Consider the following 27,156-nt stretch of genomic DNA (forward strand, 5'->3'; position numbering starts at 1 on the left):
TTAAGATTGAATTTTTTTTCTACACGTTAAATTGAACAGTTAGATTATACCAAATGCTGGAGCAATTTATTTTTTTTTTAAGTTCAGTTAAAACATAGTCTCTACCCTCATGGAGCTTGAGCAAGAAGATGAGACACATAAGCAGAATATGATATACACTAATTCATGATAAGCCTAATAGAAAAGAGTAAAACAGACTGTTTTGTGATATCCTGATGAATAAAGGTTGTAATCCAACTGAGAGGAATAGGCTTTATGGTAAAGCTGCAATTTGAGGTGAGTGTTAGAGATGTCCAACACACATTATTTGTGACCTGCCCCGTAGGAGGAAGGATTTGTATTTCTATCATCTTTTTATTCCGACATATGTTAGAGGAGGAATCTCCAGAGGATCTGTGTCTTACATTGAATAAAACAAGAATGTTTTATGCACTCATTACTACCTTGTAGATGAAGAATAAGAATAACCTGATCAGGTAACAAGCTCAGTACTTTTTTTCTTTATTTCATGGGAAAGATTGAAACTTATCCTGTGTATCCATTTAATAGTTTGAGTCCTGTAGTTACTATGTAAAATCTTAAGTATTTATTGGGTAGATATAAAAGATATATAATACAGACTTTAGCATTTGTCAGATAATTTTTTGCCTCTTCTCCAAATAGTTTATGAAATCTAGAATTTTTGAAATAGGCTTGATTGAAGATCTATGCAGAATAGGAATTGCTCATGTTTTTAACCTGGGCACATTTGCGGTATTGGGTCATTTTAAGAAATTTTGTGAAGTAGTAAATACAAATATTATCTTCATTTTTAGTGATGAGGAAGGGAACTGATACTCAGAAAGATAAAATGACTTGATGAAGTAGTAAATACAAATATCATCTTCATTTTTAGTGAGGAGGAAGGGAATTGATATTCAGAAAGATAAAATGATTTGTCCAGAGAAACACAATACTAGGCCAGATCTTTTGGCTACACTCCCAAATGTTCTTTCCCCTATATCATGGGACTGGATGAAATAAACCTGGAATTATGCCAGATTTAGGAACTCCATATGGGATCTTTGGGCTTTTATTGCCTTAAATATAGAAGCAAGTATCCATAACATATGTGTTAAGTGAAGCACATCTTGGAATTAAAGTAGATTGTTAGTGTTCTTTATTCAGAGCCTTGAATAGAAAAGTCAGAATTTGAATTGTATCCCATTTAATTAATTGATAGCTATTACTTAGAGTGGAAGATCAGGTTGAAAAAAAGTTCTTTTAATTATCAGTCATTTAGAGATTGTTCAAAATTCATGTTCAAAAATTCAATGGATTCATTCTTGAATGTAGTCACATTTATTTATTAGGTTAAAAAAGAAGTAAAAGACTTTTACAAACTTAGGAATTTTAGACCTGTTTTCTTATTTGTCATCTATGAAGTTTAATTCCTACTTTGGATCATCTTTTTAAGTGATATTATAGTTGTACATATTCTGAAAGCTGTTCACTGGTTTATAAATCAAAAATGTATATTATCATTTTTGTTGGGTGTGAGCTAGCAATTAGGTATAAAATTAAAATTGAAATTTTTATTAGTAACTCAACATGAAAATCATTACTAAAATCTAAAGGTATACAAATGCATGTATAAATATGTATAAATAAAACAGGTCTTTAATCTGTATATATATCATATGAGTAGATTTAGGCTCAATTTAAGGGGGAAAAAATGATAAAACTAGAGCTGTCTCGTAATGTAATATAGGTTGTCTTTGGAAGGGAGTAGGGTTTTCTTTCATCAGGTTTTAAAGGAAGAAACTGAAGATCATTTGTCAGGTTAATTATAAAAGGAATTCTCTTATTTGAGTATAGCATAGATCAGGGCTTCTTAAACTTTCCATTCATGATCCCTTTTTGCTCAAGAAATTAGGTGACTCTGTAAATAAGTATACAAATCAAACATTTACTGATGGCAAATCATAATTTTGCAACTCTCACCTTGTTAAATCTATATGAGGGGTTTCAAACCACATTTAAGAAGCTGAGATGGCTTTCAATTTTGAGATTGATACTGTATAAAGAGAAAAACAGAGAATTACTACTCTCAGAGAGGAAAGCAAAGGCCTATTCTTTGGAGAATTGATTAAAATCTTATACTTTCTAGAGGCTACTTTCCTTATTGATGCTTCTGTCATCTTTATCATGAAAATCCCACCTTTATTCAGACTACATAGACTAGTAAGGTAAGTCACTGCTTTTAATAGCATCTTAAAGTTTATCCTTACTGTTTAGATTATGGAGAAATTAAAAGGGAATTTTGAAAAAAATTTAATGTAAAATTAAGGTTTTTATTTTTATTTTTTTGGTTGAATACCATTTTAAATATTAGCAAGAAGACTTTTGTAAAGAACAGCAGTCAATTGGGGAAAAATACTTGTTTTTAAAAAACCTTAATCAAATTTGCTTACATTTTTTTTTTTTACACAAACTTAACTGAACACTGTAGGAAAAGTAAAGTTAGTTTCTAAGTTTGTATTTTAAAAATGAAGCACAAATTCTTTTAGGCTAAGTTTTGAAGAAATTTTACAATACTTTGTAAATATAGGAATGACATGTTTGTATGCTGAAACATTCCCCTGAATAAAGGTGCAATTTATAAATGATGAATTTTTTTGGCAAAAGGTTGAGTTTTAAAGAAGTTTAATTTCATTGGAATTTTCAAAATGAAACTTTGAAATAAAAGATTTATACAGTTTTTAAAAAATTTCAATGGATTTGTGCTTTCTATAAAATTTTAGGAATGAAGTAAATCTATGAGAATAATTTGTTTAGTTTTATTTGAGAATGATTTGAGAGTTATAAGCCAGATGACTTTTGAACATCCATTTTAAAATGTCTCTAATTTCTTGAAAGATGAAAATAAGTTTTTTTTCCCCCACAATCGCCCTATGAAGTGGATAGTTAGAAAGATCAATGATAAAATTTAAATTCAAATAGTAAAGTATCATATTTGAAGGACAGAAAACATAGTTGCATTAATTATATAATAATAAGTTACAACAAAACAGGCCACATTTAAAAAATATGTAGAAATTGTTGGTTTTGAGCCAGCTTGCCTTTCCTTAGAACAACAAAAGTATCTTTAAAAAGAAAAGGAAGAAAATGAAATTAGCATTCTTTATTAATCACCTGAAAGAAAAAATTACTAGTTGTAAATAGCTGTGAGATTCTAAGGAAAAGAGGTGATAAAATATCTACCAGAAATTGAAATTTATATTGGCATTTAGATACAGGATAGAAAGGCAATAATAAGCTATAGTAGTAGGATTTAAGAAAGACACAGAGAATTGACTCATAAGATATTGACTTTTACTATCCAAATGTTTTTGTGTTTTTCTTTGAGGGATTGTGGGAGAAGAGTTTGGAGTGATTTAAAAGTCAGTATGTCCTTGATTGCCCAAAGTAGGCAGCTATTGGCCTACATTATACTTCAAAATTGAATAATTAGAAAAGGGTATCAAGTTAGCATATGTATTTAATAAAGATAGTAATTAGTGGTTTCATTGATAAAGAAACTCCTAGCTGAGAAAATTCTCTTTACACCAATTTATTAGTATTAAGAGAATTTATCTATACCAGGGCTGTTTAAACTTTTTCCAATTGCAACTCCTTTTTGCCTGAGAAATTTTTACTTGACTGTATATATAGGTATATAAAATAGGTATAAAAATCAAACATTTACTGATTATAAATCATAATTTCATGACTCCTACATTCAGTTATGCAATCCCATATGATATTGAGAACACAGTTTAAGCAGCTTTGACCTACAGCACTGAGAGGCTCAGTGGCTTGCTTAGCCTTTTCTACTTCCCCTCCTCACTCCCCCCCCCCCCCCCAATATGCTATAGTTCATGTGATTCAGAGTTGGAAGAGAGTTTAAAATTACACATTTTACAAAGGAGGAAACTGAGGAATACAAAAGTTTTAAGTGACTTGTCATAGGTCTTAAAACTATTACTATCTTAAGATGAAGGATTTGAATCTAGTTCTTCTTGATTCCAAGCCCTCTTCTATATCTGCTATGCTACACTTTTATGCACTTATTAAGGAGAAAAATAAAGGACATCTTTGTCTATATACATAGTTATATTTCTTTATATAGATAGCTTGATTTTTGGCACTATAAAGGATGTTTTTTAAGGAAGATTTATACACAAAAAATAATATTCTGAAGATTGGCAAAATGTTTAAGGTTCAAGGTTGCATGGGAAAATGTTTAAGGTTCAAGGTTGCAGTACACATATTATGTTGGTTAATAAATTTGTAGTTATTTTCTCTCTAGAAAGGAGTAAGATAATTCTCATTTTCACATGTCATTGGAATACCACACACATTCAATAAATATTGGTTGATTTCATTGAATCATTTGTGGGTTATCATATATTCATATTTTTCTGTTATCCATGACCTTGAAATGGAATGGCATAATTCAATGATATTTTTGAATTGTTATGACTTCTTGAAAAAAAGTTTTATAAAGTTTAAAAGCACTCTAAATGTGAGCTATCATTTTGAGACAGGCCATATAAATACATATACTTTTATTACTGAAATATAGTACATTATAAGATTTCCAAAATGTTCTCACTGTAACCTCTGAGAATAGTTGGTTTGAGGATTGTACTAATTTTACAGATAAACATTCTGATTTAAGGGATTTACCTCAGGGTTTTACACTTAGTACTTCTTGGAACCAAAGCTTAAATTTAACTATTCTAATTCTACCACTCTACATGCCCTACCACACTATTCTGATAGGAAATTTTATCTAATTTGGGGAAAAAATATCTTGACAATTGATTGGTGCTTCACCTTTGGAAATTAGGCCTTTAAAACTTTCAGAGGGAAGACCTGAATATCAGAAACAACTACATAACAGCTGTTCTTTTTAAATATATTTTTTTAAAGTACTTTATTTTTTCCCAGTTACATGTAAACATAATTTTTAACATTCATTCTCTCTCTCTCTCTCTCTCTCTCTCTCTCTCTCTCTCTCTCTCTCTCTCTCTCTCTCTCTCTCGGTGATAGCATTCTTTTTTTTTTTTTTTTTTTTTTTTTTAATTTGAGTTCCTAATTTTTTCTCTTTTTCTCTTCCTCTCATCTTCTCCCTTCCTGGGATAGTAAGCAATTTGTTATAGATTATAAACAATCATGCAAAATATATTAGTATATTGAGTCATGTTGTAAAGTAAGAGACAGATCCAATGGGGGGGGGGGGAATCACAAAAAATAATAAGCTTTGACCTGCCTTCATATCAACTATTTCTCTGGAGGTAGATAACATTTTTCATGAGTCCTTTGGAATTGTTTTGGATTATTGTATTGCTGAGAATAGCTAAGTCACTCACAATCAGCATACAGTATTGCCTGTTACTGTGTACAATGTTCCCCTGATTCTGCTAATTTTACTTTGTATCATGATAGTTCAAATAAGTCTTTCTAGATTTAAAAAAAAAAAAAAAGCCTGTTTATCATAATCTTAGAGTACAGTAAGATTCCATTACAATCACATACCTCAACTTATCCAGCTATTCCTCAATGGATAGGCATCCCCTTACATTCTTCTTAGCCATTACAAAAAGAGATGTTATAAATATTTTTAGACAGATAAATCATTCCTTCTCCCTCCATAGTTCCAAATTGCTCTCCAGATTGGTTAGATCAGTTCACAATTCCACGAACAGTGCATTAATGTCCCAAGTTTTCTTCATCCCTTCCAAGATTTGTTATTTTCCTTTTCTGTCATATAAGCTATCTAATTGATATGAAGTATTATCTCAGAGTATTTTTAATGTGCATTTCTGTAATCAGTAGTGATATAGAACATTTTTCATATGCTTTGATACAGATAGCTTTGATCTCTTCATCTGAAAACTGCCTCTAACAGCTCTTCTAAGAGACAATAGGAAAATGATTAACCAATTGTAAATCCCATAGATTCTGTTAATTTTTTAAAATTCCTTGTTGATTTCTAAAGCCATCCCTACTCAAAAGTGGCCCAGAGGCATCACAAGCTCAAAATGGCCAAAACAGTTTTTGTTCCAAATCGCTTTGACATATGATACTCATTTTAACCATATAAAACCAAACATTCCTTGTAGGATTTAGAAGGCTGTGAAAGTACCTAAGATACAGGCCAGAAATTAAAATACCTTGTTCTATTATGTTTTGTTTTGTTTTGTTTTAAACAAGTTAACTTAGAGAAAGTTAACTGGGAATACTTAAGGTGCCATTAAAACATAGTGGGTTTTGTTGTTGTTTTGATTTGTTTTTTTTACATATGGGTGTTATAAGTTGGAGTTTTCCTGGCATCTGAGTATATGATAAAATAGTTCTGAAATCCAAATTAAATAAATGAGATGTCCATTTTATATAGTATGACTTGGTTAGTTAGTCCTAATAGCCATAATTCTCCCTTTCCCACACAAATTATTGGAGGTTTTTTTTTTTTTTTTTTTTTTTTAAATGAACTAATTCATTGGTGATAGAAGTTGTAAATTGATCCATCCATTTTGGAAAGCAATCTGGAATTATGCCCCCAAAGTTATTAAACTCCCTATGTTCTTTGAAACCAGCATTGCCACTAACTTGGTCTATTTCCAAAGATGGTAAGGGAAAAAAGAAAAGAAAAAAAAATACTATGTTTTCTAAAATATGTAGAGCAATTCTCTTTATGGTGGCAAACAACTGGAAATTGCAGTGATGCTCATTAGTTGGAGAATGGATGAACAAGTTGTGATATATGATTGTGATGGAATGCTATAAGAAATCATGAGCTCAACAAATTTAGAAAAAAAAATGGAAACACTTGCATGAAATAATGAAGAAGAAAATGAGCAGAACTAAGAAAATATATAGTAACAACAATGTGTTTTAAGAATGTTTGAGTTAATAAGTTATTTTGACTACTATATAAACACCTGAGTTTAATCTCCATTCAGAAAAAAAGCTGATAAATAGAAGTATAGAATAATTTTACATATGTATGTGTATATATGTGTGAATGTATGTTATATGTATGGATGTATACATATATACACACCTATTTGTATCTAATGGTAGCTAAGATGGAGAGAGAAAAAAGGGAAAAAGATATTTACATTATAATTTCATTGTATATTTGAAAAGAATAGCAAATTATACATAGTAGATTTGCAGTTTCCTGTGCAATCATCTTTTTTTATTGTACTGTGTTTATGGGAATTTTTGTTTTATTCAATAAATTAAAAAATAAAATTAATTTAAAAATAAAAAGACCATAGATTCACATGGTAGGAAGGCACTTTAAAGATATTGCTCAATCCTCGGGGACAATTTAGTAATATCACAACTAAATAATCTATAAACCAGGACTTTTGACCTTTCCAGTACACTTTCTATTGACTATTCCATGCTGCCTCTCGTGTTATACTGGACCAGTGAACCAGTTAACATTCCACAGAAGCTGCTCTGGTAAATATTAGTTCCAGGTTAGTGTGTAGCATAGTTATGTTTATTTTTTTGTTATTAATTTTATAATTATAACATTTTTTGACAGTACATATGCATAGGTAAATTTTTACAACATTATCCCTTGTACTCCCTTCTGTTCCGAATTTTCCCCTCCTTTTCTCCACCTTCTCCCTTAGATGGCAGGCATTCCCATACATATTAAATATATTATAGTATATTCTAGATACAATATATGTGTGCAGAACCGATTTTTTGTTGTTGTTGTTGTTGCTGCAAAGGAAGAATTGGATTCGGAAAGTAAAAATAACCTGGGCAGAAAAACAAAAAATGCAGTTTACACTTATTTCCCAGTGTTCCTTCTCTGGGTGTAGCTGATTCTGTCCATCATTGATCAATTGGAACTGAATTAGATCTTCTTTATGTTGAAGATATCCACTTTCATCAGAATCATAGTTATGTTTATTGAGAATTGATTTAATATTAGCTGATAACTACATAGTTCAAAACTAAGTACTTAGAATAGTAACTTGCATAAAAGGAAAGATTGCTTATTGCTGCTTTGTTAATCTAGTATTTGATATCCAAAATATTTTAATAGCTAGGTTTTTTTTCTTTTGTTTGCTTGCTTTTTTTTCCCACAATAGTATTTTATTTTTCCAAATCCATGTAAAGATACTTTTCAACATTTATTTTTGTAAGACTTGGTATTCCAAATTTTTCTCTCTCCCTTATCTTCCCCTCCCCAATACAATAAGCAGTCTTGATATAAGTTAAACATGTACAGTCCTTTTAAACATTTCCATATTTGTCATGTTGTACAAGAAAAATCAGGCCAAAAAGGGGAAAAATCATGAAAAAGAAAAGACAAAGGAAAAAAGAGGTGAAAATTCTATGCCTCCGTCCACATTCAGTCTCCATAGTTTTCTCTCTGGATGCAGATGGTATTTTCCATCCCAAGTCTATTGGAAATGTCTTGAATCACCTCTTTGACAGCTAATTTTCATCAGGACTTTGCAAGTGTGCTTCAGGACTCGTCTTTTTGGTCTTATCACCTACTGGGGATTCTGTGGACTTGGAATTCGGAAGACCTCAATTCAAATAAAGCAGTAGACACTAACTATGTAAAAAAAGTCATTTAAACTCTGTTTCCCTCAATTTCCTCAGCAGGAAAACAGGAATAATAATGATAATAATAGTGCCTACTTCTTGTTGTGACCATCAAATGAGATAATATTTATACAATACTTAGTTCAGTGCCTAGCACATAATAGCCACTTAATAAATGCTTGTTTCCTTCCTTTTGTGGAATCAATTATTGTCTGCAAATGACTCCCCAGTCTACACCTTTTATTACTCTATTCTCTTCATACTAGTAGTCCTTGGTACACAATAAGTGCTTTTTAATTCATTTAACTCTCCTAAGCCCAAATTCCATATTGCCAAACCATCTATAAGATGTTTCTACCTGGATTTTCCAGAGGCATCTTAAACTCAACATTTCCCAAACAACTCATGTCTTTCCCCCTAAATTTACTACTCCTAACTCTTCTGTTTGTTTGGAGGGTACCATTATTCTTTGGTCACCCAGATTTACAATTTTTGAGTTATCTTTTGATACTAATCTTTCTCTCATACTTTCCCTCTCCAATCTGATTATTTGCTAATAATTTCCATTGTTTTATTACTTTCATCCCTTTTATTTTCACTCACATGACCACCATCTTAGTTCAGGCCATCATTTACCCTTTTGTCTAGACTTTTGTCAGTAAACTGGTTCCCCTGGCTCCAGTGTTTCTTTTCTCTCTATAATCATTTTTCTGTATATATGTTAAATTAACATATTCCTGAAGATCAGGTTTGTCTGTGTCACTGTTACTCAAGAAGTTTCATTAGTTTCCGTGGGACTCTAGGATGAAATATAAATTTCTGTGTTTAGCATTTGAAGCTTTTTATCATCTAATACCCACTTCTCTTTCTTTTTTTTTAAATATTTTTTTATTTTTCAAAATACATGCAAAGTTAATTTTCAACATTTATCCTTGCAAAACCTTATGTTCCAGCTTTTTCTCCCCCCTTTAACACCCCCTCTTCCCTCCTCTGGACCACAAGTAATTCAATATAGGTTAAACATGGCCCATTTCTTTTCTAGACTGATTTCATATGTGAAGCTAAACAGTATAACTATTCTAAACTTTAGTTTATACATGATATCATGTCTCCCATTTCTATTTTTATTATTTTTTTATTTTTAAATTATTTTTTAATTTTTGCTGAAGCAATTGGGGTTAAGTGAGTTGCCCAGGGTCACACAGCTAGGAAGTGGTATGTGTCTGAGATTAGATTTGAACTCAGGTCCTCCTGAATTCAGGGCTGGTGCTCTCTCTTATTATGCTACCTAGCTGCCTCCCCTCCCCCAGCTCTATTTTTTGGCACAGGATCCCCTCATATTCTTCTCACTTCTGTGTCTTTTCAGGATTATCTTAAATACTCTCCCTCATTTCTGGCTCTTTTAATCCTAAATTCCTTTTGAGACTAAAATGAACTGCCATCTTTTAGTGTAGAATTTCCTTGTTTTAACTACTCCCTCTTTCTATGCTGCCTTCCAATTACTTTTTAATTGTTATTTGTGTATTTTGTATTTACTTGTGAACTTGTTTCTCTTGAATAGAATGTAAACTACTAGAATGGCTAGGACAGTTTTGTTTCTATCTTTGTATACTTAGCACCTAGCTTAGTACTTAGCAAATAAGAGGTAATAGTTGAGTGAATGGTTATGAAATAACCCCAGATCCAGAAATAAGAGCTGTTACAAAGTATATTTTAGTAATAGAAGAAGCTCTCTGTTTTCAGTAGTTAATATATGGTACCTAGATTTATTTTATGAAAATTAACTTGCATGGCCTATTCTTTAGGGAAAGCAGATAAAAAGTCTCTTAATCACTGGAAGTGTTTTGTCCATCTGAATGGGATCAAAATTGTTTTACTCCAAATGGCACACCTTAGCCGAAGTTAGTATTGACTTAGTCCAAAAAGCTAATGTTGGATTATATGGCACTCAAGTTTACATGCAGTCCTTCAAAAATCATATTTTGTCTATATTCACACTTTAAAGGTTTGTTTAACTGGAGTGGCCCCCTCAGATGCTCAGCTACACACCACTGTAGTTTTTAAAAACCCAGTAACTAACTGTGGGAACAAAAAAGCAAGCAGAAGCACATTTTCAAGATACTTGGCTAATTTTCAGGTGATGTCTAATGACATTTTTTAGATTGAGAACAAGTGTTAGTTCATAAGAAATATATCCTTTTTGGGTCCATGATAATAGTAAGAGATTGAAGGTACTGCACATGAGAGAATATGAAGAAAAAAATTCTGCATGTGGCCTGTATGAACGCTCAGTGCTTCCTCTCCTGAAATATTTATTATTGCCTAGTTATTTTCAGTAAATATTTGCTGTTTGCCAGACACTGTTAAGAACCAAAGTTTCAAAGCAAAACAACAAAATCAGTCCCTGTCCTCAGCACCTCACTCTCTAAGATATAAGTGCTATGTTATAAGTAAAAGGTGATATAATAATTGACACAACACTCTTTAAAATTTGAAAAGCACTTTTATAAAAGCATTATTTTGTTTTAACCTCATTGCAGCCTTGGGAGGTAAATACAACATTTTACATGTGGGGAAACTATAGCTCTAGGAGAGATTCAGTAACTTGTCCATGGTTGTATAAAGTGTCACATTTGGGATTGAAGTTAGGACTATCCTTTCTCTTAGTACTTCTACTGTACCATGCTTTTATGATTAAGTTCTCTTTATTTACTTTCAAATATTCAGTAGACTACTTTTTAATTCTTGAAATGAATAGAGACTTGTTAGCATTTTATCACAACATTAAATTGTATAAACTTGTGTTATTTCTTTTACAAATACAAAATTTGGAAAGTTTTTTTCCTGTATATTTTGTGAAATTGGAGGCAGAAATTAAAAGGTCAAATCTTATTTGAAACTTTATATATCTTGTACATCATCTTATAAGTCTCAACATGTAGCCCTAACTGCCTCTATTCTTTTTTGAATATATAAATACTAATTTTTTTTTATTTTTTTTTTTTTTTTTAGTATTTCACTTTTTAAAGTTGTAAATGCTTTTTCATATGAGAGAAGGGATTTGGCAGGAACTAGTAAGGTGTGGGACAAATATAGAAGGAAATAGTAGTCAGATTAGATGAATAAATGCTAGTTCCTTTCATGGCTTAATTTCTGAATGGGAAGTGTGTATATATATATATATATATACATATATATTTTAATACATATATATATATATATATATTTTTTTTTTTTTTTTAAGGCTGAATTTCTGCTCACAATTTTTCCCTTTCTGTTCTGGATTTGAAATTGTGTCCAGTCTTTGAAATTTCAGTGCATCTCAGTGATGAATAGATGATGGCTTTCAAATAAGTCAAACTTGTCATCTAAACCAGGGTTTCTTACAGTTTTTCTACTTAAAACCTCTTTTTTGCTTGATTTTATAGATATCTCAGGCTGCTTTTTGAAAAACATGTCACAGAATCCATATAAAAACTTAAAACTTGTACTTGTTTTCCATTGGCAAAACCTTGACCTTCAAGATCTAATAATCTTTGTTGATGGAATTGATATTTGTTTCCTTATTTATTTACAAGAATTTTGGTAGAGAAGTGGCACTTCTTTTCACAACACCCACAATAAAACAATTTACTCAAGATTCCTGGATATTATCAGTTCAAGGATTCTTTTGAACATTTAAAATTGATTTGTCTTAACATCCAATACACCCATGTAAAGAACCTCTTAGCAGGATTTTTTTTACTTAAATGGAAAAACAGTGAATTGTTGGAAAATTGTACTGTGATTCATTGTTGGTAGGTGTTTTCCAGATTTTTTTTTTTCCTGTTATTAGGTTCACTTGGAGAATATCTGTTAGAATTTTCAGGTTGTATTATAATATATAAATCATTTTCCTTAAATTGTGTTAAGGAAATTTTATGAAATATAGTATAATGAGGATAGTAAATACCTTGAATGTTTTTCCACAGCATCAGATCCAAGAAAAGTATATAATTTCTCTGGCATATTGTATCAAAATTCACTGGTAAAGTTTATTTAGCACATTTAAGCTAAATTTTTTACTTTCAGCCTTATGTTGATAGGATTTAGAAGTGGAAGATTTTATGAAAACATTTTAGTTCATTCATTCCTCTTTATTATAAATGAGATATAACTGAAGCAGGGTGGGATGGGGAAACAAATAGCTTGTCTAAGATCATAGTAGTCAAAAGTAGTAGATCTAGGATCTGCACTCAGGCAGCTCCTCCAGGTCTAAATTCTGAAGTGCCAGAACTAAAAATTGAACCCAGGTCTTTTGATTCTACTACAGCATTCTAAATTGTTATCCTACAAATGAGTTAATCTTTTTTTTTTTTTTTTTTTTCCCTGAGGCTGGGGTTAAGTGACTTGCCCAGGGTCACACAGGTAGGAAGTGTTAAGTGTCTGAGACCAAATTTGAACTCTGGTCCTCCTGAATTCAAGGCTGGTGCTCTATCCACTGCACCACTTAGCTGCCCCCTGAGTTTATCTTAATAAATTGGAAGAGATTTTCTAAAAGTCATTTTTAGAAAATATGAGAAATAACCAGGTTTCAGATATCTTGGATTGTCTCAAAATTACAGATATAAGATATATTATTTTCCCTGTCTTTAGTAACTTAATAAGGATTCTGGCATGACTATTCAGAATTAATGCATATGCACTCAATATAACAATATTTGTTCACTAACATATCAGCATGATAAATTGAAGCATTTGGGAATAGAATTGAACATGTACTCCATCTACTGGCATCAAAGGAGCAAAGCAGGCACTGTACTGTGTTTATATAGGGCTTTAATGAGAGACACACCTGCTAACCAGGTGCAGAGAATGATACATGTGGGTCATTGAGGGTGAGTAGTTTGGGTAGACATGAAGAGGAGAACCTGGCGCTTACTTATTTTATTGGTTTTGATTAATGATTTATGATGTTTGAGGCTCTTTTGAAATTATTAAAGGACTTATTTCTTTTGCAAGTCAGTTAAAAACAATTTTTTTTTTTTTAAATAATGAGAAGATAGGGTTTATTCCAGTTACCACTTGGGAAGGAGTAACATGGATAGGATGCAAGGGCAGAACTTCATTTATTCAGTTGGCTTTTTTTATATTTTAGATTTATATAGGCTTTGTGGTGCTTGCCAAAGTAGGGCATTTTTTTTTTCTTTTGGTGCTATCAACTTTGGGGTAAGTACTGTTAACCCCCCCCCTTTCAGAATGAAAGATCTGTTCAAAGAAGTTAAGTGACATGCCCAAAGTTAAATAGCCAGTAACATGTGAGGCAGGATTTGAACATAGGTCTTTGAGAATTAAGCCCATGGTCCTATCTATTATACCATACTGTCTTTTTTTTTTTTTTTTTTTGCTGCTTGGTATTCTATTTTGTCAGCTTCATTAATATATTCCAAGTTTTCTTCTTGAGGCATTTTTAAAATTTTACCTAGTATAAAAGAGATAAATGTATTTACCAAAAGACACCAAATGAAAACTCTTTGCCCTTTTAGGATAAATCTGGTAAATAATGTGCTAATGGTATTGAAGGTTATCATTGTTGTGATCCTTCCCAAACTTAACCTTTGAAAGAACTTCTTCCAAGGTCCTTCTCACTTAGAATTTTAGGACTATAATAGACATTTTAAAAACCCATGCTGTCCAACTCCCTCACTTTACAGATGAACCATTTGAGACCTAAGGGAAAGTTATTTGCTCACAGTTTCAGAGCCTAGTTAGAAGTATATAACCTGGTTTTAGAACCTGTCTTCTTTCTCCTAATTCTTTACCTACACATCAAAGTTTTGATAGTACTCACTGCAAATAGACCATTTGCATTTACAAAATAAATAGACAAAACCTGGTGAATAAGATCAACTTTTTTTTTTTTCCTTTTAAGGTCTTAATTTCCATTTCTTCGGGGACTTATATGTGAAAAATGTTTAAGCTTTATGAGGGATAGCCTGTGAGGACTTTATTATTTCCTTAATGAATATGGTTAATTAAATTTAGGAAATAATAGCTTTATACTTGACTAACCATAACATGAGAGAAATATAAGAATGTTAGTTTAAATATTTAAAACACTAAAACAAAATCATATATGTTGAATTTAAATCAATCATGCATTTATCATTGCTTACAGTTCAGCCCTGTAATAAGCAAAGGGAATTTTAAGAAAAGGCAAAAGGAGTCTGCCCTCAGAAAGCTTAGGTGGGGGGAATTGACATGTAATTAATTAGGTGTATTCAAAATACATATGGAATAAGTGGGAGATAACCTTTAAGGATAATATTTTAAGGGGAAACTGAGAAAGGTTTCCATCAAGAATTTGGAATTTTAGCTGTATTAAAAGAAATCAGAGATTCTAAGAGACAAGTTGTAAGCAGCATCTAAATATGAGGAAAAGGCAGGTAGATGGGAGCTTATACAGTGCTGTTTATAAAGACTAGCAAGTAGATCAGCAATACTTGTATCAGTTAATGAACATTTTCAATTATCTACTATATGCCAGACATTGTACTATGTGCAGGGGATTCAAAATAAGGTAAAAAATGGTTCCTATTGTCCTTAGAAGAGTCAAGAAAGGCTTCATGTAAAAGATGGCATTCTAGCTGAGACTTGAAGCCAGGGAAACTGGGAGGTGTAGGTGAAGAGAGGAGAGATTTGTTCATGAGGGCAGCTGGGGGAAATGCCCCAAATAGTAGATTGAATGATTGTGTGAGGATCAAAGAATATGTGTTGCTTGAGAGTATTTGAGGAGTAGTATATAAGACTGGAAGGGTGGGAAGAGGGGGTAAGTTTTGAAGGGCTTTGAGAAATTAAGTTTTGGACATGTTGAGTTACATATGGAGTAATGAGTTTTATATATCTGGTAGACAATTGGAGATGTGAGGCAAGAGGTTTGTAGAGGGATTAGGAGTGGTATAAATAGATTTGAGAATCATTGGCATAGAAATGATAATTGAATTCATGGAAACTGATGAGATCACCATGTAAAGTAGAGGGAGAAGAGAAAAAATCTAAAACCAGTTTTGGGGGGCTACCCAGGATTAAAAGGTGTGACCTAAATGAAGATTTAGTATAGCAAACTGAAAAGGAACAGTTAGATTGGAAGAGAACCAGAAAAGATCAGTATCAAAAAATTTAGAGGAAAGAGAGTATCGAGATTGACAGCGTCAGTGTAGAGAGGAGTAAAATATAAGAAGACTAGAAAAGTATGTAGAGACCAGGTTGTAAATCTAAGCACTCTGACCACCATCTATCACTTAAAGTATTATTACTATTAGTGATAACAATCGATTACTGACTCAATTTGCTAAGTTTTTATTTGAAATTATAGTTTTAAATTAATGTTTTAGATTATGATTCCTGTCACTCCTGTACCTATTTCCTGTCATTCTACAATTGTTATTGCAAAATTGGAAAAGGGATATACAGATCTAAGGGCCATTTAATTTTTTTTTTTTTTTTGGTTGTTGTTTCTTTGGGGTTGCTGTGGCCAAAGAATTTTATCATCTCATGGGTAGCCTATTGAATTATAAAAGATAGTATGTTCATTTGGTAGCATGTAATATTGAGATGTAGGATGGCCCTTAGTATGTTGAGGAAAACATGGGAATCATAAATGCTAATGACACAATGATTTGCAGTCTTTTGGGTAGAATATCCAAATTGAGCTGACTCAATCAATTAATCCATTGAAATATGAAATGAATGCTTGCAGGAAGCTTTTGGTTATTTTGTCTCTGTGAATTTAGAAAGTTATCCTGAGAACTAGATGAACCGTATATTGCTATTTCTCAGTAAAAAGGCTTGTTATTAAAGCAGTTTTTATTTAAGTAGATTGTTTATAAAGTTTATAAAGCTCAGTTCTGTGATTTAGTGTCTCCACAGAAACTGTTAACCTTTTAAATGATTCATTTGAAATGTGAAATATAACAATTCTTGGATTGTTTTTGTTGGATTGAAGCGTGTGTGTGTGTGTGTGTGTGTGTGTGTGTGTGTGTGTGTGTAATGAAAAAAGGGGTAATAGTGAGGAAAAGTTACTGTAAGTTTTTGCCTTAGCCTCTTACTCTGTGACAGCTGATAGTTTTTGGTAGGCTTTATATACTTTTCCCCACTTGAATCTTCCCACTTGAGTCTAATCATGCTTAGAGAAAGCAAAGCCTTGTGGGACTAGTTTTAGAATGCTATGAGTCAGTGACTTGAAACAAATTTCCATGTTTTTGAAAAATATCATACCAATATAATGTATCTAAATATTTGTGAATGTAGCTTTTGGCCAGGGATGATAATGTGCAACTGTATCTTTTGAACAGTTTGAAGTTTATTATCATGAAGATCTTGTATTCTTTTAAGTGACAATGTTACTAGATATTTATGTAAGGCCTTATAGACATTGTATATGGCGTGTCATCACATGTTGCTAAAAATCTGCAGTGTTTTTTTATACATTTGTCTGATTTTAAAAATTTCTAATTATACATAACTTAATTTGATTTGAATATTGATATGCAAACTAACTTATGTGTTAGTATTTTAATATAAGTCATCAAAAGTGGCTCATTAATTTTTTTCCCAAACAGTAAATACATTACCTAGATATTCTCTCATTTTACTGGTTTCTTGAAACAGGGGAGCTAGAAGAGGGGTGCCAGTGTTAGAAATAAGAGTTTTCTTAGTATGATTGATTTACATGTAATAATAATGGCCTTTCTTAAAAAGTGTTGGTGCTATTTTAATGTGATAATTGTAATGTTTACTATTGGTACTATCTTAAAGGCAGGGCTTTTAAGACCTTGCATAATTTGGCATCATTGTACCTTCCATCCTTTTTCCCCCACTATTTCCTTTCACTTTTTTGTTCCCATCAAATGAAGATATTCTAAATTCAGTAGTCTAGACTCTACCTTTGAGTCTTTATATAAAGCTAATCCTCTTTTTTGAATGGCAATCCTTTCATTTTTGCCTCTCAGAATCCTAATTTTCTTTCAAGATTTAGTTCAGATGTTACCTCTTTTGAAGCTTTCTTTGATAATTGTCTTCTGACAGTGCCTTCTCCCTCTTTTTTTTTTTTTTTGAGAGCAATAGGAAGAGCAATAATTTCCTTGTATTATATTTAAGTATATTTAAAAAAAAACCTTTTAAAAGAAAGTAAACTCCCTTGGAAGAAGGGATTTTAATATTTTTCATGTCATGGACTCCTTTAGACATTGTCAGATCCCAAAGATAATGGTTTTGAATACATGAAATAAAATACTACAAACGTATAAAATAAACTAATATTGAAATAGTTATCAAATTATTAAAATAAAAACATTCATGGACTTTGGTTGAGAACCAGACCACCTGCTTTATGGATGAGAAGTTTGGTTTTTGTCTTCATATCCTCAATGTCTTGGACATAATAGGTACTTAATAAGTACTCCTTAAATTTAAAAATATTTTTATCATTTTACCTTACGATTGACCTCAAGTATATTATAATAAATTATGAAGAAATTATTATTCACATATTATATAATTAAAATGAAATATTATTTTATTATTTTAAAAACATTTTCTTAATTTAATTTTATTTTCAGATCTACATTCTTGCCTTCCCATTTCCCTAAAATTTTGATTATCTTTTCTAATTTGGTAGGAATTACACCCCCACCCCTTTACTGCATAGTATTTTGATTCTTAAGTCAAATTAGAAATATCCATACCTAAATAAACATTTAATGATTTGACTAAATACAAAGCATGCTTGAAATTCATAGCTTATGATTTTTTTTTAGAAGGATATAGTTTTAAAGTACAATTCTGTGTTTTGCTGATTAGTTGCCACAGCATCTCTCTAATCCATTTCCCTCCATTTACTTTACTCACTATCCTATTTCAGGTTCTCAGTTCTGTTATCACCCCCCAATGGTGTCCCTGTCCCATGTATCTCCTCTTTTCAAAAAATCCTTCACACTGAGCTGTCAGATTAACATCTTTAATGGACACTTTTGTCTCTGTCACTTCTGTTAAAAAATCTTTATAGTTCCTTAATTACTCTAGGTTAAAAATAAAATTTTTTCTGTTCGACTTTTCAAGGACGCCAGACAATCTTTTCAGACTTAGTGCACATTACTTCCCTTTTTGTACTCTAAATTCCAGCAGTATTGGCTTAAGTACTGTTCCTTGTGTAAGACAATCGAGTCCTTTTGTTGAGTTTTTGCATAAGCTTTTCCCCCCATTACAGGAATGCACTCTCTCTTTACCTTTACCTTTTTGAGTCCGTTTCCCAAGGTTTTACCTGGTGTTATTCCTACATGATTTTAAACACACACACACACACACACACACACACACACACACACACACACACACACACACACACACACACTCTCTGCTGGTAATATTATTTTCCTCCAACAAAATCTAAGCTCCTTAAGGGCAGGAACTATTTTTGTCTTTATATTCCCTGCCTGATACTTAGTCTCTTACGTTTATTAAATGATTGAATTATTATGCAGTAATTTGTTGAGTGAATGAATTACTATGTCAGTTTATATCCACTCACTAAGTTCCAGTAGCTTTGTAACCCCCAGAATGAAATAAAAATTCTTTTGTTTGGCATTTGAAGCTATTACATAAGCTGGCCCCCCATTCCATCTTTCTAATTTTCATATGCTTTCATCTTCATGAGTTCTAAATTCCAGCAATGTTGATCTTTGATTTCTTGAATAAGACACTTCCCATCTTCTTCCCCTTGTTCACTTTGTTCTGCCTCCTCACATTTGCATCTCCATTTCCCTGGTTTCCTTCAAGATTCAAATCAAATCTTCCCTGATGTCATGGTCATCCTAGAGAATGAAAGAGACATAATACATCCTACTTACTACAGGCCTTCTACATCCCTAAACTTTCTCCCCCTCTCCCAACTCCCCATTCATAGATCCTTTTAGAAATCTGAAGCCTATGGACTCTTTCTCAAAATGTTTTTTTTTTTTTAAAAGTATAAAGTAAAATAATGTATTACAAAAGAAATCAACTATATTGAAGTAGTTTTGAAAAAGTAACTATACTGCTTTCTCCTTATTCTGTATATATCTTGTCTAATTTGTTGTTTTATATGTCATTAGATGTAAGTTCCCAGAGAGCAGAATCTGGTTTTGCTTTTCTTTATAGCATTTAGCACATGCCTGATACGTAGCAAACGCAATAAATGCTTGTTGACTGACTGACAAAATGGCTTGTTAACTCTTTTGAGCTTCACAACTACCCTGTGAAGTAGGCAAGGTGTCTATTACCTTTTATGATAGATGGGAAACAGACATCAAGAAGCTTGCCTATGGTCATGCAGCATGTGTAGTGAGGGAGACATAACTAAGATTCAAATTACCCTTCTATATTAAATTGCTTTTCACAATCCATATCTTCATGACCTTCAAAATATGAAAGTATTCTGTTCAGTAAACTTGTGTTTCAGGTATTTTTTTCAGACTAGTCAAACTTTTTAAAATGAAGGCGAGAAGGGCAGCTAAGTGGTGCAGTGGATAGACCATTAACTTTGAAGTTAAGAGGACCGGAGTTCAAATGTTGTCTCAGACACTTAACACTTCCTAGGTGTATGAGCCTGGGCAAGTCACTTAACCCCAATTGCCTCGGCAAAAAATTAAAAAATAATAATAATAAATAAAATGAAGGTGAGAGTTTTTTGGACCACTCTATGTCTGTGTGTTTTTTGCCAGTTAAATGTAGATACTACTCAAGGCTTTCTCCTGAGTGATCTTTCTTCTTTTTCCATCTTCAATTTATATTTAGTGATCTCTTCTGTTTTCTTTGCTTTAATGATCCCCAGATTTAGATCTTCTCGGCTTCAGTCTTGCATTACCAACTGCCCATTGAACATCACAAATTGGATGGCCTATAAACATTTCAAATTCCACATAAACTCTGACTCATTTTTCTTACCTATTCCCACAATCACTCCTTTTTCTTTGCCTGATTTTCTATTTTTGTCATTGATATTACTATTCTCCTAGTCAAATTTAAAACCTTGGAGTCATCTTTGTTTCTTTTCCTTTTTTGTTCCCTCACATTCATCCCCTGTGGTTTTCAATTAGCCAACAAATATTTAATAAGCACCTACTATGTGTTCTAGGTATTATAAGTACTGGGATTACAAGAATAAAAAATGAAGCAATCTATTCATGAGGAGAGCTTAATGTTACAGTAGGGTAAAGTTTTCAAATCTTAAAGTGCTATATATTAGGTGGTAGTTGCCAAATCTAGCCCATTTCTTCTTTTCAGTGTGTATCCTGTATTCATTCCTTTTCTATTTTTGTCACTCTAGTTTAGTCCTTTTCCCCCTCTAATACTTTCCTAACTAGTTTCAATGTACATACCTTCCCTTTCTAATCTGTTTCACATACTGCTGCCAATATAGATCTAGAGTTCAAAGTTTCCTTAGAAATATCCTATCAACCTTTCCTCTCTCCACTGCTAGCTTGATACATTAGGAAACTGAGGTTCCAAGAGGCTGAGTAACTTGTCCAAAGTAACCTAGTTTTGAACTTTGGTTCTCTGATTCCAAAACCAGTTCACTAATCCACTTTCTTCTATTCTTTACTGTCTGTCAGTATCTTCTTCATGCAAAGTTTTGATCATTTCATTTTCCTTAACAACTTTTAGCTGCTCCTCATAGCCTATCATTTAAAACATAAACAGCCCAATTTTTAATGCCACAGCCCCAGTTTGCCATTGTTATCTTATGTTCCACTTCCTTATAGTTTCTCACTTTATCAGCCAATTGGAACCATTTTCTGTTCCCTGAACATGTGTCTGTGTTCATCTTCTCTTCTGCTGGAATTATAAAATATTTGTTGGGAGAAGTTGTTATAGAATAAGGAAGAAAAAAATAGACATATTAAGTGCTTACTATGTTCTAAATACTGTGCTTAAATGAAATGCATGACTTTGAATACCCTACCTTGAAGTTAATGCTTCTTCCTTTGATTTCATGTTGTGCTTTGGTATTTATGGCATCATTTCTATCTTGTCTCATATTTATTTGTATGGTTGTGTTATTGCTGTTAGAATGTATATAAGCTTTGTAATATCAGAGGCTGGATGTGTCATATTTGTGTTAATGTGTATATAAGAGATTTAGGGGGAGATGTGATAACAAAAGTACTGAACTTGTCAAGAGATAAGTATTTAAATCCACCCTCTTAGTATTTTATACATTGTGTGATCATAGGCAAGTTCTTTAATTTCTCAGAACTGTAGTTTCTTGTCTTTAAATAAGTAAAACCTATTAGTACCTGCCTCTTGGGATTGTTGTAAGAGCCAACTGAGAACATCTAAGTGCTTTACTGTAAAGTGTAAGTACTTTAAAGCGCAATATAAACATCAACTTCTTTATTTATATAACTCTTATAGTTCCATGACATATGTAGTAAATGATTATCAAGTTGAATTTAGTTAGAATTCATCAATAAGCATTTAGAGATAATGATTCTGAGCAATACATGGAATTATACATGTAAAAGCACTTTGCAAATTTGAATGTTACATAAGTGTTATTAGAACTACTGTAAGGGCAGCTAGGTGGCGCAGTGGATAGAGCACTAGCCCTGAAGTCAGGAGGACCTGAGTTCAAATTTGATCTCAGACACTTCCTAGCTGTGTGACCCTGGGGAAGTCACTTAACCCCAAGTGCCTCGGGGGGGGGGGGGGGGGACTACTGTTAGTTGGAACTTAAGGACAGAAATGAAAACAGTACTTTTTAAGAGGTTCATATTCTTTTTAAAAATAGTATATCATTTTTTTCAAATACATAGTTTTCAGCATTCACCTTTGCAAAACTTTGTGTTCCACAATTTTTTCCTGTCTCCTTTCTCCCACCTCTTCAAGACAACAAGCAATCTGATATAGATTAAACATTTGCAATTCTTCTAAATATATTTCCATATTCATCATGTTGCACTAGAAAAATGAGATCAAAAGAAAAACATGAGAGAGAGAAAAAAAAAAACCCACCAAGCAAACAACAACAACAAAAAGGTGAAAGTACTAGTCTTTGATCCACATTCAATCTTCATAGTTCTCTCTCTGGATGCCGATGACATTTTCCACCCTAAGTCTGTTGGAATTGCTTTGAAAATCACCGTATTGTTGAGAAGAGCCAAGTCCATTGCAGTTGATCATCACATAATGTTGTTGTTACTGTGTACAATGTTCTCTTGGTTCTGTTCACTTCACTTAGTTCACAACTCTTCCCTTCCCAGGCTTTTCTGAAATCAGCCTGCTCATCATTTCTCATAAAACAATAATATTCCATTACATCCATATACCATGATTTATTCAGCTGTTCCCCAACTGATGGAAATCCACTCAATTTCCAGTTCCTTACCACTACAAACGTTTTGCACATGTGTATTCTTTTCCCTCTTTTATGATCTCTTTGGGAAACAGACCCAGTAGAGATACTACTGGATCAAAGGGTATGCACAATTTTATAGCCATTTGGTCATAGTTCCAAATTGCTCTCCAGAATTGTTTTATCATTTCACAACTCCACCAACAAATACATTAATGTTTTCTTACATCTTCTGTCATCTTAGCCAGTCTGAGAGGTGTGAAGTGGTAAGGAGGATCCCATTCTATAGAAACATAAGCCTTGACGGGTTTTTTTTCCATTCTGTAGTGTTAACCTATGTTTAAATTCTCATCAAGTGCCAGATAATGCATAAACTGCCAAATAGTACATTTTTTAATCTAAAATAAGAAGTGTATCTAAATACAATCTTTAGTAGCAATGATAGACTTGATGTACAGTTTATTTAATTTGTTTGAAATTCTGTTCAGTTTTATCCTCAAAACTGACAAGTTAAGTTTGCCAGAAAATGCCCATCTCCCTTTCTGTGTTTATAACAATCTGTGTTGAGCAAGAAGTTAAAATGCAAGGTCATTTTGACAACTGGTAACTACATTTATCCTTCTGGCTTCAATCCAAAATGGATTTTTTTGGCCATTTGTAATTATATCTAAAGAAATAACATTGCAACATAATGTATGGTTTAATTTCAGAAGTTTTTAAGTGAAAGATTGATTATATAAGATAGTCATGCTTCCCAGATGTTCAGAGCTAGACAATTTCCAAACTGTTTGGTGTTTACCATCTTTTATGGGGTATCTCTCTGTTCTTGTCCTATTGACTGGGAACCATTTGGTATTCATTATGAATCATAAATCATCATATGGAGCAGATGCAATTTCTTATAGGCCACTGAAGTAAAAATTGTCATATTTAGAAGAAGAAAAATAATTAATTGGAGTTTTTAAAGCATATAATTTATGTTTATATATACATCTTATAACTATATGTGGTTATAGATTATGACTGTGCTCATCATCTCTTATAGCTTTTTCCTGTTGGTGTTTTTATGTTCCTCACAATCTGAACATTCCTTACTTTCTAGTGTTTGATTTTGGTTCTCTCTGCCATAATTCCTTGTACATAAAATTCCATATCTAGGCTCTTTGCCTTTGTACTAGCTTTCTATGTCTAGAATACTCCTATCTTCTCACCTCTACCTCTTAGAATTTCTGTGTTTCTCTAAGACTCAATTTAAATACCACCTTTTCCTGGAAGCTTTTTTCTTTTCCTTCCTTGGAGTCTAGAACTTTCCATCTCTGATTAACTTTTGTTTACTCTCTTTATCTGGTATATACTTAATTGTTTTCTTGTTGTCTCTTTAAAGACAAGGACTATTTTAACTGCACAGTTTCTGGAACATGTTTTTCAGTTGTGTTTGACTCTTTGTAACCCTATTTGGGGTTTTCTTGGCAAAGATCGGGGAGTGTTTTGCCCCTTTTTTCTCTAGCTCATCTTAAAGATAAGGAAATCAAGGCAACCAAGGTTAAATGATCTGCCCCAGAGTTACACAACTAGTAAATGTGAGGCCAGATTGGAACTCAGAAAAGTAAATCTTCCTAATTTCAGTCCTAGCACTTTTTCAACTGTTACCTAGTTGCCATTCTGGAACACAGTGTTTAAATAAAATATGAATGACAAGTAAGCATTTTAACTGATTGGTCTATTCCTTTGATCTGGTGGTAGTCAATAAATATTTATTTTGGAATATAGTAGATAGTTAAATGCTTGATCAGGGGAAGGAGGCCAGTCAGTCAGTCAAACTGCTTGTCACTCTTCTATTACTACAGCTACAGACAGTTCTACTATAATGCTTCATTTAAAAATATTTTTAAAAATGCTTCTTTTCCAATAGAATTGATATATTAGGGAACATTTTTGGCATAATTCAGATTTCTAATTGGTTTATTTAAAATTTCTTATGCAGCAACCGCACTATTTCACAGTAACATAGAAGCTGCTACTCCTTCATCTCCTACTTCCACAAACTTCAGGACCTTTGTTAAAACAAAGTGTCATATGTTCAGTTCAACTCAACAAGTATTTATTAAGCATATGTTTCACTATTCTAAGTGCTGGGGATACAGAAAGAAACAAAAGTCAGTTATTGCTCTCAAGGAACCCATGATCTAATGGAACAGAGAACCTGCAAACAAAAATATACAAAGCAAGCTATATACAGGATAAATAGAAAATAATTAAAAGGGGGAAAGAACTGAAATCAAGAAGTTTTAAGGAAAACTTCTTATAGCAGGTGAGATTTTAATTGGGACTTATAGGGAGATAAATAGGGTGGAGGAGGGAAAACATTTCAGGCATAAGAGACAGCCTCACAAAATGGGCAGAAAATTTCTGGTTCAATTGGAGTTATAGGATAACATAATCAGGAGTTTGATAAAGGAATATTTCAATACCTGGGATGGAAAGAAGATCAAGGCAAGGCACCAGGACAAAAAGAGATCCCAGAAGATTTCTTAGTAGGCAGAGGAGCAGCCCAAGGATACAACTCAAGGCCAAGGACTATGTCTATTTATGGATTTCCTAAATAGCTAATGTACTACTGTTATTTATTAGATTCTTATTAAAAAAAAAAAATGTAATTGACATTTCTGAGCATTGTGCCCCTTACCCATAAACCCTCTTGTTTTTAATTCCTTGATTTTGTATAGTACAATGCTTTTGAAGAACACATATGGACACTTGTTTCTAGTAGATTTTCCATAATTAACTCTTATAATAAGGAAGGAATTTAAATCATATTTTATCAGGCATCAAATCAGTTTTACCAGAAAATTAGGGAAATATCAGGAAAGCTTGCTGTTTTAGGGAAAATTGGTCCTTTCAGTTGTCTCCATGAAATTTTCTCTTCACGGACCTTTTTTACACCAATAATCTAAAACAAGATAGTCTATAAAATCTTTGATATATATAACTTGTATTGATTTTCTTTTCTTTTTTTTTTTTTCCTGAGGCTGGGGTTAAGTGACTTGCCCAGGGTCACACAGCTAGGATGTGTTAAGTGTCTGAGACCAGATTTGAACCCGGGTCCTCCTGAATTCAGGGCTGGTGCCCTATCCACTGCACCATCTAGCTGCCCCTATATAACTTGTATACACAAAGCAATGTAATTTATACAATTTATTGAAATAGGACAATGGTTTTTATATTAAAATAAATGTACTTATTTTCTAGGTTCATAGAGGTAAACAAATCCCTTCATAACATTTTACTAGTGACTTATGTTCTTACTGATTTACATTGGATTTATTGAAATGTATGAATCTGATTTGTTTAAGTTACTTTAAGTACATTGATGTAATGGTCTATAAGACCTTGGACGAGAGATTTTTTAACCTGGGCTACACAGACAACCTATTCCTAGAATTAGTAGATTTTAGGGGGTCTCTGTAACTTTATTTATTTATTTTTTATTAATAATTTTTTATTATATATATATTTTTTATAATATTATCCCTTGTATTCATTTTTCCAAATTATCCCCCCCTCCCTCTATTCCCTCCCCCCGATGACAGGCAATCCCATACATTTTACATGTGTTACAATATAGTCTAGATACAATACATGTGTGTGAATATCATTTTCTTGTTGCACAATAAACTTTAGATTCCGAAGGTACATGTAACCTGGGCAGACAGATATTAGTGCTAACAATTTACATTCACTTCCCACTGTTTCTTCTCTGGGTGTAGCTACCTCTGTCCATCATTGATCAACTGGAAGTGAGTTGGTTTTTCTTTATGTTGAAGATTTCCACTTCCATCAGAATACATCCTCATACAGTATTGTTGTTGAAGTGTACAGTGATCTTCTGGTTCTGCTCATTTCACTCAGCATCAGTTGATTTAAGTCTCTCCAGGCCTCTCTGTATTCCTCCTGCTGGTCATTTCTTACAGAGCAATAATATTCCATAACCTTCATATACCATAATTTACCCAACCATTCTCCAACTGATGGACATCCATTCATCTTCCAATTTCTAGCTACTACAAAAAGAGCTGCCACAAACATTTTGGCAATATATGTCTCTTTCTGCTCTTTAGTATTTCTTTGGGATATAAGCCCAGTAGTAGCGCTGCTGGGTCAAAGGGTATGCACAGTTT

General features: G+C 32.5%; 1 protein-coding gene across 8 annotated transcripts in view; it reads left to right on the forward strand.

Annotated features, from left to right (window-relative positions):
* ANKHD1 (ankyrin repeat and KH domain containing 1) overlaps window positions 1–27,156 on the forward strand; it is a 129,757-nt gene that overhangs the window by 3,189 nt on the left and 99,412 nt on the right. The gene's annotated exons all lie outside the window — the stretch shown is intronic.

This window comes from Sminthopsis crassicaudata, chromosome 2 (assembly GCF_048593235.1).
Source record: "Sminthopsis crassicaudata isolate SCR6 chromosome 2, ASM4859323v1, whole genome shotgun sequence".
Lineage (NCBI taxonomy): Eukaryota > Metazoa > Chordata > Mammalia > Dasyuromorphia > Dasyuridae > Sminthopsis > Sminthopsis crassicaudata.